The sequence below is a fragment of the Leuresthes tenuis genome, unplaced genomic scaffold (genome assembly GCF_036924035.1).
Source record: "Leuresthes tenuis unplaced genomic scaffold, fLeuTen1.0.hap1 SCAF_24, whole genome shotgun sequence".
NCBI lineage: Eukaryota > Metazoa > Chordata > Actinopteri > Atheriniformes > Atherinopsidae > Leuresthes > Leuresthes tenuis.
The window spans coordinates 24774600-24796069 of NW_027325378.1; the positions used below are offsets into that span (position 1 = coordinate 24774600).

The 21470-nt window shown below is 40.2% G+C and overlaps 2 non-coding genes across 2 annotated transcripts; both read left to right on the forward strand.

Moving 5' to 3' along the window:
- Positions 1–1998: 1998 nt before the first annotated feature.
- On the forward strand, positions 1999–2112 carry LOC140285066 (U5 spliceosomal RNA). The gene has a single exon (XR_011910267.1). It is a non-coding gene; the product is annotated as a U5 spliceosomal RNA (small nuclear RNA).
- A 15635-nt stretch (positions 2113–17747) lies between these two features.
- LOC140285076 (U5 spliceosomal RNA) lies at positions 17748–17861 on the forward strand. Its single transcript, XR_011910276.1, has one exon. It is a non-coding gene; the product is annotated as a U5 spliceosomal RNA (small nuclear RNA).
- The last annotated feature ends 3609 nt before the right edge of the window (positions 17862–21470 follow it).

The following is a 21470-nucleotide window of genomic DNA, read 5'->3' on the forward strand; positions in this document are numbered from 1 at the left end:
GTGTGTAATTTGTTTTGATAACTTAGAAAAACGAAAATGACATACCTACTTTCCTTTATCCTTTTAATGGTTCTCACCTTCTCAACACTAAATGTGAGAAGTGTGAAATCAAAGACAAGAGCCCAGAGTATTTTATCCTTCTTAGTCTCCATAAAATCAGATGTGTTTTTAATACAAGAATGTGGACTACCTTTTTCAAAAAACCATAGACAATGGGAGGAAATGTGGCCCCATTTATCGATATGGAGTGGCTCAAATCAAAATAAAAATGATGGTATGGCCATTCTAATTAAAAATCCGCATGTTCTGGTGAAAGGTAGCACAGTGGCGGACGGGCACTTTTAGCACACTTGAATTTTATGGGGCAAGACTTTAACCTCTTAAATATTTATGGTTTCAATGGAAAAAATTACAGGTATGACCTTTTAGAAGATATACAGCTTTACATGCTAGGGCAAGTACCTTTAGTTGTAGGAGGGGATTTTAACTGTATCTTGAACAGGAAAGATAGAAAAAGAGCAGGGGGAGATTTTAAAGTGGATTTCTATTTGGACTTCGATTTTACTTCAGGGCATATGCAGGGATTTTAAGCTTACTGACTGTTTTAAAACCATGCATCCCAGAGAGGAGGGCTTCACCTGGTTTAGTCATGATGGCACCAGAGCCTCTCGCATTGATTATTTCTTTACTAGAGATTGCCCACCCACTGATGTTAGATTAACTCCTGTTTTCTTTTCAGACCACCTTATGCTCTCCTGCACCCTTTCCCCCCCTTCTGGTGTGACGGTAGGAAGTGGTCTGTGGAAACTCAACTGTTCCCTGTTGGAGGATGAAATCATAGTCAGTCAGTACAGGGAATGTTATAAAGAGTGGCAGACCTTTCAAGACCTCTACGAAACACATGCACAATCGTGGGAAATGGTGAAGGAAATGACCCAGACTTTTTTTAAACAGCAAGGTAAACGTAAAAAAAGGAAAGAGAATAGATGTATGATGGGACTACAGAAACGCTTACAGAGCTACTTTAAACTAAATCAGTGTGGCATAGACTTTAATGAAGAAATCAAACATGTCAAAAAGGAAATGTCAGTTTTAGCAGAAATAAAGAGTAAAGGAATTTTTGTAAGAAGCAGGGAGCAGGAAATTGAGGAAGGTGAAAAATGCACACGGTACTTTATTAAGAAAGTTATAAATAAAAAGGAGTGTATTCAAAATCTAAAAAGAGAAGATGGGTTTTTAACAAAATCCACACAAGAGATGATTGAAACTGTACATACCTTTTATAGTAACATGTACAAAGAGAAACCAGTGCACTTGGAAACATCGGCAGAAATTTTAAAATTCGTTGACAAAACCGTAAAAGAGCATGCACACTTGACACAGGATTTTACTGCTTTAGAGTTAGAAAAAATGCCTAACAGGTTTTAAGAGAAGTCGAGCTCTGGGTTTAGACGGGCTTCCTGCAGAATTCTATCTGACCTTTTGGGACCTTTTATCATCAGACATTTTAGATGTTTTTAAAGATTTTGAAAAACTCGACCGACTGCCTGACAGTTTTAGAGTGGGAATAGTGACTCTACTTTTTAAAAAAATGATAAGACTGACCTAAAGAATTGGAGGCCCATCACACTTTTAAACTTTGACTGTAAACTTTTTAGCAAGGTTTTAGCGACACGGATGTCCTCTGTTTTAGAGGAGGTAATTCACCCAGACCAGGCTTGTGCCATCTCAGGGAGACAACTCACCGACAGCCTCGTACTGATTCGAGACATCATTGATTACGCTAGAGACAGAAACACCCGGCTTGTCATCTTAAATTTAGACTTTGAAAAAGCTTTTGATCGGGTCTCGCATCAATATCTCTTTCAGGTGTTGCAGCCATCGAGTAGTTCCTCCTTGGTCAGCCGAGGAGCAAGGGGGGGGGGGAGCAAAGCTCACCATGGGGAAGGTGGCTATGCCAACTAGCCTGATGCCCTGCTCCCGCAGTGACGGATAATCGTACTCTGGTTTCTCTTCATAACGTACAAGTCTTTCGCCTTTTACTAAAGACTTCAGTGGAGAGCAGCACTAATGAGTTGTTTCTATTTTTGGCAGGCTTTACCTTTGCGGGTGAAGCCCTTTCTGTCTGTGCAAAAGAAATCTTGTTACTGTGCAGAGTGACTTCTCTGAGTAGAGTCGCCTTACTTGTTGCGACTGCTTTGTCCTTCTTAATTACCATGTCTAGAAAGATTTAAACAAAAAAAACAACGTTGTACTTTGCAGTAAAAGAAAGAGCAAATCTAAAGTTTCAGGAATCCGAGAATAAGCTTACTTTCACGAGTTCTTCACGATTTCGGATTTTGCAATAAAATGAATTCCTTCACTCAAACTAAATTAAAACTGCTAAACCGCTAATCTGTTACATGTAAGGCAGATGTCAAATTCACCGAAATAGGATCTAAGGGTATTCGGCCAATCGAGCTGTAGCAGCTTCGGTAAAAGAGTATAAGTTGAAGAGTTTGTGAATAAAGGTGTGCGCACACATAGTGAGCTGTAGGAAAATAGGCAGGGAGCAATGCCGGCTGGGGTATATGTTCTTGTATGTTGTCTGACTGTTTGATTTGAATGTGTTGTGTAAGTGTCCTGTTGAATGTTACATGTTTGGGCTTTGACACGCTTCACTGTGGTTGTTAACTGTGTGGTGTGTCCTGAAATGTTATATGTTTGGGCTGTGTGACATGCTTAATGCTTGTCAGTAGCTACCCACTTATTCATATATAGCAACTGACAACATAAGAAGTCCGGACATACTTTGATAGTAGTTGTAGAAGTATCCTTATTGATAATAGATAAACTAATTCATAGTGATAGAACAGTAGATGAACAGGTGCCTGCACATGTCTCACGAAAATAAAATGGGTGTATGATTGCTGACGGCAGAGCAATACTGCCAAACTTATGAGTTCTTGTGGCAAACTTGATTCAGTGTCTTGACGTGTATACGCTGTTTCGCTGACTTGATTGTCACAAGAAACAAAGTGTGTTTGATAAGATCCGACCATTTTATTACGGGAGGATCAGTATGTATGGATTCTGATGTGACTGATAAACCCATTCATATCTTAAGCATCATCTAATACGTGAGACAACGCCCTGACACACAATCAAAAAAAAAAAAGAGAGAGGGGTTTTGTGTCCCCACAGTCCATAATGTAGAAAAGAGAGAAAAAAGCCTTTCTGATTTGGTGTGTGTGCTCACAGTGCAGAGTGTAGAGAAAAGAGAGAAAAGAAAGCCGTTTTGGTGTCACAGGTGTTGTGACTTACACACACATATTTCTGAATTGAGAAAATAAATCATTTTAGAGGAAGCAGTAGAGTTTAGATCCCACATTTGTTGATAGGCATTCATTTATTTTTTCTTTTAATCAGTTTTAAAGTGAATACTAACTGAGAAATGAAAAAGGTTAAGAGTTTAGAAGGTTTATGATCAGCTGAGTCTCTAAACAGAACAGCAAAGGGCTTCATTGAACATTTAAAAAAGATTCAGATTGTTAGAATATCCAGAAATTATAGGAATGGTGGTGATTACTCTTATTTTCTAGAATGGAAATAACTGCACCATGTCTGTTTTATGAATTTAAGGGGCTAAAAAGTTTTGTTCTCGTTTTTCTATGATTAATAAACGAATGTATGTGAGAGTGCAAACAGACAGAAGGGTTACGGCCAAGCGCTGGACCTTCCAAAAAAGATGAGACAGGCTGGACCCGTGCCATACTAGTTAAGACCTGCCTGTGGATAACAGGTTCTTTAAACTCTCACACACACAAACTCACACACACGTTCGCACACATACACCCATACACACACACATTCTTGAGCTTGCTGCAAGATTAAACCTTTGCATTAACCGACTCCAGCAACTCTGAGTCTCATTGAGAGAATTTTCTCAACAATTGGGTACTCAAACCAGATCTCGACGTTTTTTCCGCCGTCCAGGGTCGGAGCTGAAACCGTGCACGGGGGAGTCCAGTACTCCTAATGAAAGACCCCCTGCTGAATTGCGGTAATTAGGGGCCAGTGTCCACTGAAAGGGGGAAAAAGTGACGAGATCGTACTTTTGAATCAATGGCCAGAAGCCATTGGCAGTGCAGGCATCAACAATTATGGTGTTATTTCACCCATTAACACTTAAGGTACCTCATGCAGTGGCTGTGATATGGTTACTTAACAAAATATCTTTACCAGACATCTCTCCTACATAACTGTTCTTCTTTCACAGCCACACCTTGTTGTCGAGAGATGTGCTACACTTAATCCATCCACACTGCTACCTACCCCACAGATGGAAATTCTCATGATTGCATGTCAGAAATAACCATCAACGTTTTACCCAGGCCAGACTTAACTGATATACGTTATGAAAATGCAGAAATAACTATATTTATTCGACAGGTCACGCAAAAAACCCTGATGGCACAAATGCTACAGGATTTGCAGTACTAACAGAAACTGAAGTTTTCTTAAAACAACCACTACCAAAAAAATACTCTGTTCAAGCAGTCGAATTGGTAGCTTTAACTGAAGTTTGTAAATTAAATAACAAAAAGGTTGTTAACGTTTACACTGACAGTCAGTATGCCTTCTCAACTGTACATGTGTTAACACAGCATTGGAAAAACAGGTATGTTGACATCCACAGCTAATGTATAAACTACAAATATTTTAGCATTATTAGATGTTATTCAATTGTCATCTACAATAGACTCGTATGAATGACCAGAAGGAAAACCATACTGCCAAAGAATTTGTTTAAATATGCTGCAGTATTAAGCCATGGACCATGTCATGTCTCAACAGGAGGGATGGAAGCAATAATGAACAAGGTTTTTACAGCACATGGTTTTACTAATTATTGAAAAATTATTTTTAGAATAAAGAAATGAATAAAGTTTTGTCTAGCAGGTCAAATATGTGCAAAATACAATCCACAGGGCAATCTAAGACCAAAACAAAGATAATACCCTAAGCCAGTGTATCTTTTTCAACATATTTGTTTGGATTTCATTATTTCATTATTGTGTAGATTTCATTGAACTAAATTAATGTTAAGGGAAACGATTCTGCTCAGTGACAACAGAGGTTTTTACCAAATGGACTGAAATATTTCCATGTGCACAAGCAGATGCACTCTCAGTAGCAAAAGCACGGGTAAAATAAATCATTTCTAGATTTGAAATTCCTGAAAAGATCTTCAGTGATAATTTGACACACTTTGTAAACAATGTCATCTCACTGATGGCAAAGAACTTAAAATAGACCTTAGAAACCACTGTGCATATCATCCACAATCAGCAGGTTTCGTGGAGGGACACAATGGAATAATTAAGTCAAGATTGAAAAAAATCATGGAAGAAATAGGAAATGTTGGGTTTACTGTTTACCATCCTAAAAATGCATCCTCCAACTAGCACAAGATGAACTCCATTTGAGAAAAGGTATGGAAGACCATTTGTACTCCCACAGTCAAAACACAGTCATCAACTGACATGATGAAGAAAAAAAGAAAAAGAGAAGAAACCTTAGCAGAATACAAATATTAACAAGTAGAGAGATCTCTTCTGTTTAGTCTGTTCCAGGTGAACCGGTGAAGGAATATCTGAAGACAGTAAAACCCGGGGACTGGATCATCATCTAAGTGATAAAGAAAAAGAACTGGTCCAGTCCAAGGGGGGAAGGTCCATTTCAGGTACTACTTACATCACCCACAGCAGCTGAAGGACTTCTTGGATTCACTTATCACATTGTACTACGACCTTCAGAAGTAGGGAAAGATTAGTTACCCACCACTGTTTTCTGAGGCAAAAGTCTGACTACAAAGGGGAATTCTCTCTACAGGAGGGAGTTCATCTCAACCTCAGTGAAGAAAACAACGGCTAACATGAGAACATAGGGTGTGACTAAAATAAGACAGGGAAAATGGATGGACAAAGGCCGTGGCATCCATTCAGATTACCAGGATTTTGTGGGTTAAGAGGAACCAGCTGTGTATTATTAATCATTACTCTTATTATAGTATTCCCAATTTTATGGTATGAAGCATGGATTAGCAGAAATAAAGATGATGCAGGACAGAGTACCACCACTGTCCCCTTGACATAGAAAGTGCCACACTAGTAATAACATTTATTTAAACTTGGAGATAAATGGAGAAAATAATCTCATATGCAATAGCTGAGACAGAAAAAACAGAAAACTTTTGAAGACACGATTAAAAGAACATTTAGAACATACAATAAGCTTAAAAGGAGTGACAAATCTGCGACTGCGGAGCATAGAAGTCTAATTAAAAACAGGAGCAGTAGGACAGACTTTTGGGAAATCTGAGTAAGCTCTGGGAATCAAATTTAGATAATGATCAGACTTGGCCTTTCTTATTTCTGCTGTACATTTATTTCTAAGCTTCCTAAAAGCAAGGCAATGACCCGGGGCCCTCATATGCCCAGCTAGCATCCAAGGTTTATTTGGAGGTGGTTCAGCTGCAAGTTGTGAATTTCTGACTAAAGTTTGTAAAAAGCGGGTAAGACAAGTTGCGAATGCCTGACAATGTATGATCAAAAGAGGGAGAGGAGGTTTTCGGCTGAAAGAAGGTCTGAATATCCAACCATAATTTGTAAAAACCGGGGAAGAAAAGGCTCGAAAGCCCGACTATACACCATCAACAGCTGGAGCGGAGGTGTTCAGCTACAAGAAGGTGTGAATGTCCGACCATAGTTGGTAAAAAGCGGATAAGAAAAGGTGAAAATAACCGGCTGTACACAATCAATAGCGGGAACGGAGTTGTTCGGCTACTAAAAGGTGTGAAAGTCCGACCCTGGTTTGTAAAAAATGGGTAAGACAAGGTGTGAATGCCCGACAATGTATGATCAAAAGAGGAAGCGGAGGTTTTCGGCTGCAAGAAGGTCTGAATGTCCAACCATAATTTGTAAACACTGGGGAAGAAAAGGCTCGAAAGCCCGACTATACACCATCAAAAGCGGGAGCGGAGGTGTTCAGCTGCAAGAAGGTTTGAATGTCCATCAATAATTGCTAGAAAACATGAAAGAAAATTTTCGAATATCAAACCGCACATGATCATAAGCGGGAGAGGAGGTGTTCAGCTGCAAGAAGGTGTGAATGTCCACCCATAATTACTGAAAAATGGGTAAGAAAAGGTGCGAATGCCCAACCATACATCATCAAAAGGAGGAGTGGATGTGTTCGGCTAAAAGAAGGTTTGAATGTCCGACCATAGTTTGTAAAGCGGGTAAGAAAAGGTTAAAATACCTGCCTGTACACAATCAATAGCGGGAGCGGAGTTTTTCGGCTGCAAGAAGGTGTGAACGTCCGACCAAAGTTTGTAAAAAGCAGTTAAGAAAAGTTTCGAATATCCAACCAAACATAATCAAAAGCGGGAGCAAAGCTGTTTGACTGCAAGTAGGTGTGAATGTCAGTTCATAATTTGCAAAAAGCTGATGAGAAAGGGGGAGAATGCCCGACTATACACCATCAAATGCAGGAGCGGAGATGTTCGGCTGTGAGTAGGTGTGAATCTCCAACCATAATTGCTGGAAAATGTGTTAGAAAAGGTAAGAATGCCGGTCCATACATCATCAAAAGCGGGAGAGGTGGTGTTCGGCTGCAAGTAGGTGTGAATGTCCAGCCATAATTACTCACAAACGGGTAAGAAAAGGTAGTATTGCCAGACCATACATGATCAAAACAGGGAGCGGAGGTGGTTCAGCTGCAAGAAGGTGTGAATGTCCGACTAAAGTTTGTAAAAGCGGGTAAGACAAGGTGCGAATGCCCGACAATGTATGATCAAAAGAGGGAGCGGAGGTGTTCGGGTGCAAGAAGGTCTGAATGTCCGACCATAATTTGTAAAAACCGTGAAGAAAAGGCTCGAAAGCCCAACCATACACCATCAAAAGCGGGAGCGGAGGGGTTCAGCTGCAAGAAGGTCTGAATGTCCACCAATAACTACTGAAAAATGGTTAAGAAAAGGTGCGAATGCCCAACCATACATCATCAAAAGCAGGAGTGGATGTGTTCGGCTCCAAGGTTTGAATGTCCGACCATAGTTTGTAAAAGGTGGGTAAGAAAAGGTTCAAATGCCCGAACATATACCATCAAAAGAGGGAGCGGAGGTGTTCCGCTGTAAGAAGGTGTGAATGTCCGACCATAGTTGGTAAAAAGCGGGTAAGAAAAGGTTAAAATACCCGACTGTACACAAACAAAAGAGGGAGCAGAGATTTTCAGCTACAAGAAGGTTTGAAAGTCCGACCATGGTTTGTAAAAAGCGGGTAAGAAAAGGTTCGTATGCCCGAATATACACCATCAAAAGCGGAAGCGGAGGTGTTCGGCTTCAAGAATACGTGAACGTCCGACCAAAGTTTGTAAAAAGCAGTTAAAAAGGTTCGAATATCCAACCAAACATAATCAAAAGCGGGAGCAGAGCTGTTCGACTGCAAATAGGTGTGAATATCAGATCATAATTTGCAAAAAGCTGATCAGAAAGGGTAAGAATGCCCGACTATACACCATCAAAAGCGGGAGCGGTTGTTCGGCTGTGAGTAGGTGTGAATCTCCAACCATAATTGCTGAAAAATGTGTTAGAAAAGGTAAGAATGCTGGTTCATACATCATCAAAAGCGGGAGAGGTGGTGTTCGGCTGCAAGTAGGTGTGAATGTCCAGCCATAATTACTCACAAACGGGTAAGAAAAGGTAGTGTTGCCAGACCATACATGATCAAAACAGGGAGCGGAGGTGGTTCAGCTGCAAGAAGGTGTGAATGTCCGACTAAAGTTTATAAATAGCGGGTAAGACAAGGTGCGAATGCCCGACAATGTATGATCAAAAGAGGGAGCGGAGGTTTTCGGCTGCAAGAAGGTCTGAATGTCCACCCATAATTCCTGAAAAATGGGTAAAAAAAGGGTGCGAATGCCCAACCATACATCATCAAAAGCAGGAGTGGATGTGTTCGGCTACAAGAAGATTTGAATGTACATCAATAATTGCTTTAAAACATGAAAGAAAATTTTCGAATATCAAACCGCACATGATCATAAGCGGGAGAGGAGGTGTTCAGCTGCAAGAAGGTGGGAATGTCCACTCATAATTACTGAAAAATGGGTAAGAAAAGTTCAGAATGCCCAACCATACATCATCAAAAGAGCGAGCAGAGGTGTTCCGCTGTAAGAAAGTGTGAATGTCCGACCATAGTTGGTAAAAAGCGGGTAAGAAAAGGTTAAAATACCAGATTGTACACAATCAATAGCGGGAGCTGAGTTGTTCGGCTAGAAGAAGGTGTGAAAGTCCGACCATGGTTTGTAAAAAGCGGGTAAGAAAAGGTTCGAATGCCCGAATATATATACCATCAAAAGTGGAAGCGAAGGTGTTCGGCTGCAAGAAGGTGTGAACGTCCGACCAAAGTTTGTAAAAAGCAGTTAAGAAAAGATTCAAATATCCAACCAAACATAATCAAAAGCGGGAGCAGAGCTTTTCGATTGCAAGTAGGTGTGAATGTCAGATCATAATTTGCAAAAAGCTGATGAGAAAGGGTGAGAATGCCCGACTATACATCATCAAAGGCGGGAGAGGTGGTGTACGGCTGCAAGTAGGTGTGAACGTCCAGCCATAATTATTCACAAACGGGTAAGAAAAGGTAGTATTGCCAGACAATACATGATCAAAACAGGTAGCGGAGGTGGTTCAGCTGCAAGGTGTGAATGTCTGACTAAAGTTTGTAAAAAGCGGGTATGACAAGGTGCGAATGCCCGACAATGTATGATCAAAAGAGGGAGCGGAGGTGTTCCGCTGTAAGAAGGTGTGAATGTCCGACCATAGTTGGTAAAAAGCGGGTAAGAAAAGGTTAAAATACCCGACTGTACACAAACAAAAGAGGGAGCAGAGATTTTCAGCTACAAGAACGTTTGAGAGTCCGACCATGGTTTGTAAAAAGCGGGTAAGAAAAGGTTCGTATGCCCGAATATACACCATCAAAAGCGGAAGCGGAGGTGTTCGGCTTCAAGAATACGTGAACGTCCGACCAAAGTTTGTAAAAAGCAGTTAAAAAGGTTCGAATATCCAACCAAACATAATCAAAAGCGGGAGCAGAGCTGTTCGACTGCAAATAGGTGTGAATATCAGATCATAATTTGCAAAAAGCTGATCAGAAAGGGTGAGAATGCCCGACTATACACCATCAAAAGCGGGAGCGGTTGTTCGGCTGTGAGTAGGTGTGACTCTCCAACCATAATTACTCACAAATGGGTAAGAAAAGGTAGTATTGCCAGACCATACATGATCAAAACAGTTAGGAAGGTGTGAATAACCGACTAAAGTTTGTAAAAATCGGCTAAGACAAGGTGCGAATGCCTGACAATGTATGATCAAAAGAGGGAGCGGAGGTTTTCGGCTGTAAGAAGATCTGAATGTCCACCCATAATTCCTGAAAAATGGGTAAAAAATGGGTGCGAATGCCCCACCATACATCATCAAAAGCAGGAGTGGATCGGCTGCAAGAAGGTGTGAATGTCTGACTATATTTGGTGAAAAGCAGGTGAAGCAAGGTCTGAATGCCCAACCTTACATCATCAAAAGCGAGATCAGAGGTGTTTGGCTGAAAGAAGGCCATAGTTTGCCAAAAGCGGGTAAGGTGCGAATAACCGACTAAATATCAACAAAAGTGTGTGGGGGGGGGGGGGGGGGGGGGGGTCTTCGGATGCAAGTGGGTGTGAATATCCCATCATACAAGTATGGTGGAGAGGAAGCTGTGAATGGCCGACCATAGTTTGCAAAAAGCGGGTGAGAAAAGTGTGAATGTGAAAGGGAGTTCTGCATGATTTGCAATTTTGCTATTAAATAAATTCTTTCACTCAAACCGAGTGAAAACTGCTTTTACCTTCATCTTTATCAATCGACTTCAACAAAGAACAACGTTGGATTTTCCAGTAGAAGAAGTTGAAATCGATCTAGACATTGATAAATATGAAGAACAAAGCAGTTTCCACTTGGTTTGAGTGAAGGAATGAATTTTATAGCAAAATCCGAAATCATGCCTAACTCCTCAAAAGGAACGTATTGCTCAACCAAAGGGATGCTTCTTTCTCATTCAGGGTAATATGAGGAACTTTATGCTTGATACATTTTTAGACATTGATAACTATGAAGGACAAAGCTATTTTAACTTGGTTTGAGCAAAGCAATTCATTTTATAGGAAAATCCGAAATCGTGCAGAACTCATGAAAATAAGCTTTTTCTCGGATTCCTGATCCTCCAGTGTTGCTCTTTCCTATACAGCAAAATACAACCTTGTTCTTTGTTGAAATCGATCTAGATATTGATAAATATGAAGGACAAAGCAGTTTTAACTTGGTTTGAGTGAAGGAATTCATTTTATACATAAAATCCCAAATCATGCAGAACGTATGAAAAGAAGCTTATTCTCGGATTCCTGATCCTTCAGTGTTGCTCTTTCTTCTACTGCATAATACAATGTTGTTCTTTGTTGTAGTCGATCTAGACATTGATAAATATGAAGTTAAAAGCAGTTTTAACATAGTTTGAGTGAAGGAATTAATTTTATAGCAAAATCCCAAATCATGCAGAACGTATGAAAAGAAGCTTATTCTCGGATTCCTGATCCTTCATTGTTGCTCATTCTTCTACTGCAAAATCCAATGTTGTTCTTTGTTGAAGTCGATCTAGACATTGATAAATATGAAGGACAAAGCAGTTTTAACATAGTTTGAGTGAAGGAATTCATTTTATACATAAAATCCCAAATATAGCAGAACGTATGAAAAGAAGCTTATTCTCGGATTCCTAAAACTTTTGATTTGCTCTTTCTTTTACTGCAAAGTACAAAATTGTTTTTTTTGTTTAAAACTATCTAGACATTGATAAATATTAAGGTAAAAGCCGTTTTAACATAGTTTGAGTGAAGGAATTAATTTTATAGATAAAATCCCAAATCATGCAGAACTCCTCAAAAGGGGCGTATGGCTTAATCACAAGTGTGGTTCTTTTTCATTCTGGGTAATATGAGGAAGTTTATACTTGAAATATATGTAGAATTGGGTACATATGAAGGACAAAGCAGTTTTAATTTAGTTTGAGTGAAGGAATTTAATTTATAGCAAAATCCGAATTCGTGCAGAACTCATGAAAGCAAGCTTATACTCGGATTCCTGAAACTTTAGATTTGCTCTTTCTTTTACTGCAAAGTACAACGTTGTTTTTTCTTGAAATCTATCTAGACATTGATAAATACCAGCCGAACATCTCTGCTGCCGCTTTTGATAATTTATGGTTGGGCATTCTTACCTTTTCTTACCCGCTTTTTACAAATTATGGTTGGACATTCAGACCTTCTTGCAGCCGAACACCTCCGCTGCCTCTTTTGATGGTGTATAGTCTGGCTTTCGAGCCTTTTCTTCCCCGGTTTTTACAAATTATGGTTGGACATTCAGACCTTGCAGCCAAAAACCTCCGCTCCCTTTTTTGATCATACATTGTCGGGCATTCGCACCTTGTCATACCCGCTTTTTACAAACTTTAGTCAGACATTCACACCTTGCAGCTGAAGCACCTCCGCTCCCTGTTTTGATCATGTATGGTCTGGCAATACTACCTTTTCTTACCCGTTTGTGAGTAATTATGGCTGGACGTTCACACCTACTTGCAGCCGAACACCACCTCTCCCGCTTTTGATGATGTATTGTTCGGCATTCTAGTCTTTTCTAACACATTTTTCAGCAATTATGGTGGGACATTCACACCTACTCACAGCCGAAAACTTCTGCTCCCACAGTTGATGGTGTATAGTCGGGCATTCTCCCCCTTTCTCATCAGCTTTTTGCAAATTATGATCTGACATTCACACCTACTTGCAGTCGAACAGCTCTGCTCCCGCTTTTGATTATGTTTGGTTGGATATTCGAAACTTTTCTTCACTGCTTTTTACAACCTTTGGTTGGACGTTCACACCTTCTTGCAGCCGAACACCTTCGCTTCCACTTTTGATGGTATATATTCGGACTTTCGAACCTTTTCTTACCCGCTTTTTACAAACTATGGTCGGACATTCAAACCTTCTTATAGCGGAACACATCCAATGCTGCTTTTGATGATGTATGGTTGGGCATTCGCACCTTTTCTTACCCATTTTTCAGTCATTATTGGTGGACATTCGCACCTTCTTGCAGCTGAACAACTCCTCTCCCGCTTATAATCATGTGCGGTTTGATATTCGAAAATTTTCTTTCATGTTTTAAGACAATTATTGATCGACATTCAAATCATCTTGTAGCCGAAGACATCCACTCCTGCTTTTGATGATGTATGGTTCGGCATTCGCACCCTTTTTTTACCCATTTTTCAGGAATTATGGGTGGACATTCAGACCTTCTTTTAGCCGAAAACATCCGCTCCCTCTTTTGATCATACATTGTTGGGCATTCGCACCTTGTCTTACCCGCTTTTTATAAACTTTAGTCGGACATTCACACCTTCTTGCAGCTGAACCACCTCCGCTCCCTGTTTTTGATAATGTATGGTCTGGCAACACTACCTTTTCTTACCCGTTTGTGAGTAATTATGGCTGGACATACACACCTACTTGCAGCCGAACACCACCTCTCCGGCTTTTGATGATGTATAGACCGGCATTCTTACCTTTTCTAACATATTTTTCAGCAATTATGGTTGGAGATTCACACCTACTCACAGCCGAACATCTCCGCTCCCGTATTTGATGGTGTATAGTCGGGCATTCTCCCCCTTTCTCATCAGCTTTTTGCAAATTATGAACTGACATTCACACCTACTTGCAGTCGAACAGCTCTGCTCCCGCTTTTGATTATGTTTGGTTCGATATTCAAAACTTTTCTTAACTGCTTTTTACAAACTTTGGTCGGACGTTCACACCTTCTTGCAGCCGAACACCTCCGCTTCCGCTTTTCTTGGTGTATATTCCGGCATACAAACCTTTTCTTACCTGCTTTTTACAAACCATGGTCGGACTTTCACACTTTGTTGCTAAACAACTCCGCTCCCTCTTTTGATTGTGTACAGTCGGGTATTTTCACCTTTTCTTACCCGCTTTTTACCAACTATGGTCGGACATTCACACCTTCTTACAGCAGAACACCTCCGCTCCCTCTTTTGATGGTGTATGTTCGGGCATTCGAACCTCTTCTTACCCGCCTTTTACAAACTATGGTCGGACATTCAAACCTTATTATAGCGGAACACATCCACTGCTGCTTTTGATGATGTATGGTTGGGCATTCGCACCTTTTCTTACCCATTTTTCAGTCATTTTTGGTGGACATGCAGACATGCTTGCAGCTGAACACCTCCGCTCCCGCTTTTGATGGTGTATAGTCGGGCTTTCGAGCCTTATCTTCCCCGGTTTTTACAAATTATGGTTGGACATTCAGACCTTGCAGCCGAAAACCTCCGCTCCCTCTTTTGATCATACATTGTCGGGCATTCGCACCTTGTCATACCCGCTTTTTACAAACTTTAGTCAGACATTCACACCTTGCAGCTGAACCACCTCCGCTCCCTGTTTTGATCATGTATGGTCTGGCAATACTACCTTTTCTTACCCGTTTGTGAGTAATTATGGCTGGACGTTCACACCTACTTGCAGCCGAACACCACCTCTTCCGCTTTTGATGATGTATTGTTCGGCATTCTAGTCTTTTCTAACACATTTTTCAGAAATTATGGTGGGACATTCACACCTACTCACAGCCGAAAACTTCCGCTCCCACATTTGATGGTGTATAGTCGGGCATTCTCCCCCTTTCTCATCAGCTTTTTGCAAATTATGATCTGACATTCACACCTACTTGCAGTCGAACAGCTCTGCTCCCGCTTTTGATTATGTTTGGTTGGATATTCGAAACTTTTCTTAACTGCTTTTTACAAACTTTGGTTGGACGTTCACACCTTGCAGCCGAACACCTTCGCTTCCACTTTTGATGGTATATATTCGGACTTTCGAACCTTTTCTTACCCGCTTTCTACAAACCATGGTCGGACTTTCACACCTTCTTGTAGCCGAACAACTCCGAACAAATGTAAGCTCTGTGTAGAATTAAATCACCTCTTCAGAGATTGCCCTAAATCTTTTGCCAAGAAATTAAAGACGGTAAAGTCACAGTCAAGCCAACAAAGAGAAGGACCAGAGGTGGCAGTTGGTGAACAAAATGAAGAGGTTGACCCAATAAATTCAAACTTCCCGCCAAAAGCTTGGATTGGAAGTGAGGAACATAAAGGGGAGGGGCCTGTAGAGGCCTCACCACTCAGTGCTGAAGTCTGTGAGAATTCAAAGGCGGAGGGTGGAGCTACGCTAAATGAGGAGGAAGAGCAGACAGGTGAGTGTAGTGAAGATACTCACCTCCCCGAAGGTCAACAGCCGAAGAGGACGGCATCTGAGTTGTCCTCCGATTCCCCAGTGGTATCAGAGAAGAGGGGAAGGGTTAGGTCCCTTTCAGACAGTTCTTCAGTGGAAGAACCTAGAGTCTTCCCCTCCGACTCACCAAATGAGGTCTCCTTTTTAACTTTAGCTCTGCAATCAACACCCAGGGACTCAAAGTTAAATGCAACATTGCGTCAGAGGCCAACACCGAGAGTCCGAAAGGGAAATATAGATCACCCTACTCACTTTTCACCTAAAGAAATTAAGGAAGAGCTAGTTTCCCAAGAAATAACCTGAGTGTGTAATTTGTTTTGATAACTTAGAAAAACGAAAATGACATACCTACTTTCCTTTATCCTTTTAATGGTTCTCACCTTCTCAACACTAAATGTGAGAAGTGTGAAATCAAAGACAAGAGCCCAGAGTATTTTATCCTTCTTAGTCTCCATAAAATCAGATGTGTTTTTAATACAAGAATGTGGACTACCTTTTTCAAAAAACCATAGACAATGGGAGGAAATGTGGCCCCATTTATCGATATGGAGTGGCTCAAATCAAAATAAAAATGATGGTGTGGCCATTCTAATTAAAAATCCGCATGTTCTGGTGAAAGGTAGCACAGTGGCGGACGGGCACTTTTAGCACACTTGAATTTTATGGGGCAAGACTTTAACCTCTTAAATATTTATGGTTTCAATGGAAAAAATTACAGGTATGACCTTTTAGAAGATATACAGCTTTACATGCTAGGGCAAGTACCTTTAGTTGTAGGAGGGGATTTTAACTGTATCTTGAGCAGGAAAGATAGAAAAAGAGCAGGGGGAGATTTTAAAGTGGATTTCTATTTGGACTTCGATTTTACTTCAGGGCATATGCAGGGATTTTAAGCTTACTGACTGTTTTAAAACCATGCATCCCAGAGAGGAGGGCTTCACCTGGTTTAGTCATGATGGCACCAGAGCCTCTCGCATTGATTATTTCTTTACTAGAGATTGCCCACCCACTGATGTTAGATTAACTCCTGTTTTCTTTTCAGACCACCTTATGCTCTCCTGCACCCTTTCCCCCCCTTCTGGTGTGACGGTAGGAAGTGGTCTGTGGAAACTCAACTGTTCCCTGTTGGAGGATGAAATCATAGTCAGTCAGTACAGGGAATGTTATAAAGAGTGGCAGACCTTTCAAGACCTCTACGAAACACATGCACAATTGTGGGAAATGGTGAAGGAAACGACCCAGACTTTTTTTAAACAGCAAGGTAAACGTAAAAAAAGGAAAGAGAATAGATGTATGATGGGACTACAGAAACGCTTACAGCGCTACTTTAAACTAAATCAGTGTGGCATAGACTTTAATGAAGAAATCAAACATGTCAAAAAGGAAATGTCAGTTTTAGCAGAAATAAAGAGTAAAGGAATTTTTGTAAGAAGCAGGGAGCAGGAAATTGAGGAAGGTGAAAAATGCACACGGTACTTTATTAAGAAAGTTATAAATAAAAAGGAGTGTATTCAAAATCTAAAAAGAGAAGATGGGTTTTTAACAAAATCCACACAAGAGATGATTGAAACTGTACATACCTTTTATAGTAACATGTACAAAGAGAAACCAGTGCACTTGGAAACATCGGCAGAAATTTTAAAATTCGTTGACAAAACCGTAAAAGAGCATGCACACTTGACACAGGATTTTACTGCTTTAGAGTTAGAAAAAATGCCTAACAGGTTTTAAGAGAAGTCGAGCTCTGGGTTTAGACGGGCTTCCTGCAGAATTCTATCTGACCTTTTGGGACCTTTTATCATCAGACATTTTAGATGTTTTTAAAGATTTTGAAAAACTCGACCGACTGCCTGACAGTTTTAGAGTGGGAATAGTGACTCTACTTTTTAAAAAAATGATAAGACTGACCTAAAGAATTGGAGGCCCATCACACTTTTAAACTTTGACTGTAAACTTTTTAGCAAGGTTTTAGCGACACGGATGTCCTCTGTTTTAGAGGAGGTAATTCACCCAGACCAGGCTTGTGCCATCTCAGGGAGACAACTCACCGACAGCCTCGTACTGATTCGAGACATCATTGATTACGCTAGAGACAGAAACACCCGGCTTGTCATCTTAAATTTAGACTTTGAAAAAGCTTTTGATCGGGTCTCGCATCAATATCTCTTTCAGGTGTTGCAGCCATCGAGTAGTTCCTCCTTGGTCAGCCGAGGAGCAAGGGGGGGGGGGGGAGCAAAGCTCACCATGGGGAAGGTGGCTATGCCAACTAGCCTGATGCCCTGCTCCCGCAGTGACGGATAATCGTACTCTGGTTTCTCTTCATAACGTACAAGTCTTTCGCCTTTTACTAAAGACTTCATTGGAGAGCAGCACTAATGAGTTGTTTCTATTTTTGGCAGGCTTTACCTTTGCGGGTGAAGCCCTTTCTGTCTGTGCAAAAGAAATCTTGTTACTGTGCAGAGTGACTTCTCTGAGTAGAGTCGCCTTACTTGTTGCGACTGCTTTGTCCTTCTTAATTACCATGTCTAGAAAGATTTAAACAAAAAAAAACAACGTTGTACTTTGCAGTAAAAGAAAGAGCAAATCTAAAGTTTCAGGAATCCGAGAATAAGCTTACTTTCACGAGTTCTTCACGATTTCGGATTTTGCAATAAAATGAATTCCTTCACTCAAACTAAATTAAAACTGCTAAACCGCTAATCTGTTACATGTAAGGCAGATGTCAAATTCACCGAAATAGGATCTAAGGGTATTCGGCCAATCGAGCTGTAGCAGCTTCGGTAAAAGAGTATAAGTTGAAGAGTTTGTGAATAAAGGTGTGCGCACACATAGTGAGCTGTAGGAAAATAGGCAGGGAGCAATGCCGGCTGGGGTATATGTTCTTGTATGTTGTCTGACTGTTTGATTTGAATGTGTTGTGTAAGTGTCCTGTTGAATGTTACATGTTTGGGCTTTGACACGCTTCACTGTGGTTGTTAACTGTGTGGTGTGTCCTGAAATGTTATATGTTTGGGCTGTGTGACATGCTTAATGCTTGTCAGTAGCTACCCACTTATTCATATATAGCAACTGACAACATAAGAAGTCCGGACATACTTTGATAGTAGTTGTAGAAGTATCCTTATTGATAATAGATAAACTAATTCATAGTGATAGAACAGTAGATGAACAGGTGCCTGCACATGTCTCACGAAAATAAAATGGGTGTATGATTGCTGACGGCAGAGCAATACTGCCAAACTTAACTTAACTTCAGTGTCTTGACGTGTATACGCTGTTTCGCTGACTTGATTGTCACAAGAAACAAAGTGTGTTTGATAAGATCCGACCATTTTATTATGGGAGGATCAGTATGTATGGATTCTGATGTGACTGATAAACCCATTCATATCTTAAGCATCATCTAATACGTGAGACAACGCCCTGACACACAATCAAAAAAAAAAAAGAGAGAGGGGTTTTGTGTCCCCACAGTCCATAATGTAGAAAAGAGAGAAAAAAGCCTTTCTGATTTGGTGTGTGTGCTCACAGTGCAGAGTGTAGAGAAAAGAGAGAAAAGAAAGCCGTTTTGGTGTCACAGGTGTTGTGACTTACACACACATATTTCTGAATTGAGAAAATAAATCATTTTAGAGGAAGCAGTAGAGTTTAGATCCCACATTTGTTGATAGGCATTCATTTATTTTTTCTTTTAATCAGTTTTAAAGTGAATACTAACTGAGAAATGAAAAAGGTTAAGAGTTTAGAAGGTTTATGATCAGCTGAGTCTCTAAACAGAACAGCAAAGGGCTTCATTGAACATTTAAAAAAGATTCAGATTGTTAGAATATCCAGAATTTATAGGAATGGTGGTGATTACTCTTATTTTCTAGAATGGAAATAACTGCACCATGTCTGTTTTATGAATTTAAGGGGCTAAAAAGTTTTGTTCTCGTTTTTCTATGATTAACCGAATGTATGTGAGAGTCCAAACAGACAGAAGGGTTACGGCCAAGCGCTGGACCTTCCAAAAAAGATGAGACAGGCTGGACCCGTGCCATACTAGTTAAGACCTGCCTGTGGATAACAGGTTCTTTAAACTCTCACACACACAAACTCACACACACGTTCGCACACATACACCCATACACACACACATTCTTGAGCTTGCTGCAAGATTAAACCTTTGCATTAACCGACTCCAGCAACTCTGAGTCTCATTGAGAGAATTTTCTCAACAATTGGGTACTCAAACCAGATCTCGACGTTTTTTCCGCCGTCCAGGGTCGGAGCTGAAACCGTGCACGGGGGAGTCCAGTACTCCTAATGAAAGACCCCCTGCTGAATTGCGGTAATTAGGGGCCAGTGTCCACTGAAAGGGGGAAAAAGTGACGAGATCGTACTTTTGAATCAATGGCCAGAAGCCATTGGCAGTGCAGGCATCAACAATTATGGTGTTATTTCACCCATTAACACTTAAGGTACCTCATGCAGTGGCTGTGATATGGTTACTTAACAAAATATCTTTACCAGACATCTCTCCTACATAACTGTTCTTCTTTCACAGCCACACCTTGTTGTCGAGAGATGTGCTACACTTAATCCATCCACACTGCTACCTACCCCACAGATGGAAATTCTCATGATTGCATGTCAGAAATAAACATCAATGTTTTACCCAGGCCAGACTTAACTGATATACGTTATGAAAATGCAGAAATAACTATATTTATTCGACAGGTCACGCAAAAAACCCTGATGGCACAAATGCTACAGGATTTGCAGTACTAACAGAAACTGAAGTTTTCTTAAAACAACCACTACCAAAAAATTACTCTGTTCAAGCAGTCGAATTGGTAGCTTTAACTGAAGTTTGTAAATTAAATAATAAAAAGGTTTTTAACGTTTACACTGACAGTCAGTATGCCTTCTCAACTGTACATGTGTTAACACAGCATTGGAAAAACAGGTATGTTGACATCCACAGCTAATGTATAAACTACAAATATTTTAGCATTATTAGATGTTATTCAATTGTCATCTACAATAGACTCGTATGAATGACCAGAAGGAAAACCATACTGCCAAAGAATTTGTTTAAATATGCTGCAGTATTAAGCCATGGACCATGTCATGTCTCAACAGGAGGGATGGAAGCAATAATGAACAAGGTTTTTACAGCATATGGTTTTACTAATTATTGAAAAATTATTTTTAGAATAAAGAAATGAATAAAGTTTTGTCTAGCAGGTCAAATATGTGCAAAATACAATCCACAGGGCAATCTAAGACCAAAACAAAGATAATACCCTAAGCCAGTGTATCTTTTTCAACATATTTGTTTGGATTTCATTATTTCATTATTGTGTAGATTTCATTGAACTAAATTAATGTTAAGGGAAACGATTCTGCTCAGTGACAACAGAGGTTTTTACCAAATGGACTGAAATATTTCCATGTGCACAAGCAGATGCACTCTCAGTAGCAAAAGCACGGGTAAAATAAATCATTTCTAGATTTGAAATTCCTGAAAAGATCTTCAGTGATAATTTGACACACTTTGTAAACAATGTCATCTCACTGATGGCAAAGAACTTAAAATAGACCTTAGAAACCACTGTGCATATCATCCACAATCAGCAGGTTTCGTGGAGAGACACAATGGAATAATTAAGTCAAGACTGAAAAAAATCATGGAAGAAATGGGAAATGTTGGGTTTACTGTTTACCATCCTAAAAATGCATCCTCCAACTAGCACAAAATGAACTCCATTTGAGAAAAGGTATGGAAGACCATTTGTACTCCCACAGTCAAAACACAGTCATCAACTGACATGATGAAGAAAAAAAGAAAAAGAGAAGAAACCTTAGCAGAATACAAATATTAACAAGTAGAGAGATCTCTTCTGTTTAGTCTGTTCCAGGTGAACCGGTGAAGGAATATCTGAAGACAGTAAAACCCGGGGACTGGATCATCATCTAAGTGATAAAGAAAAAGAACTGGTCCAGTCCAAGGGGGGAAGGTCCATTTCAGGTACTACTTACAT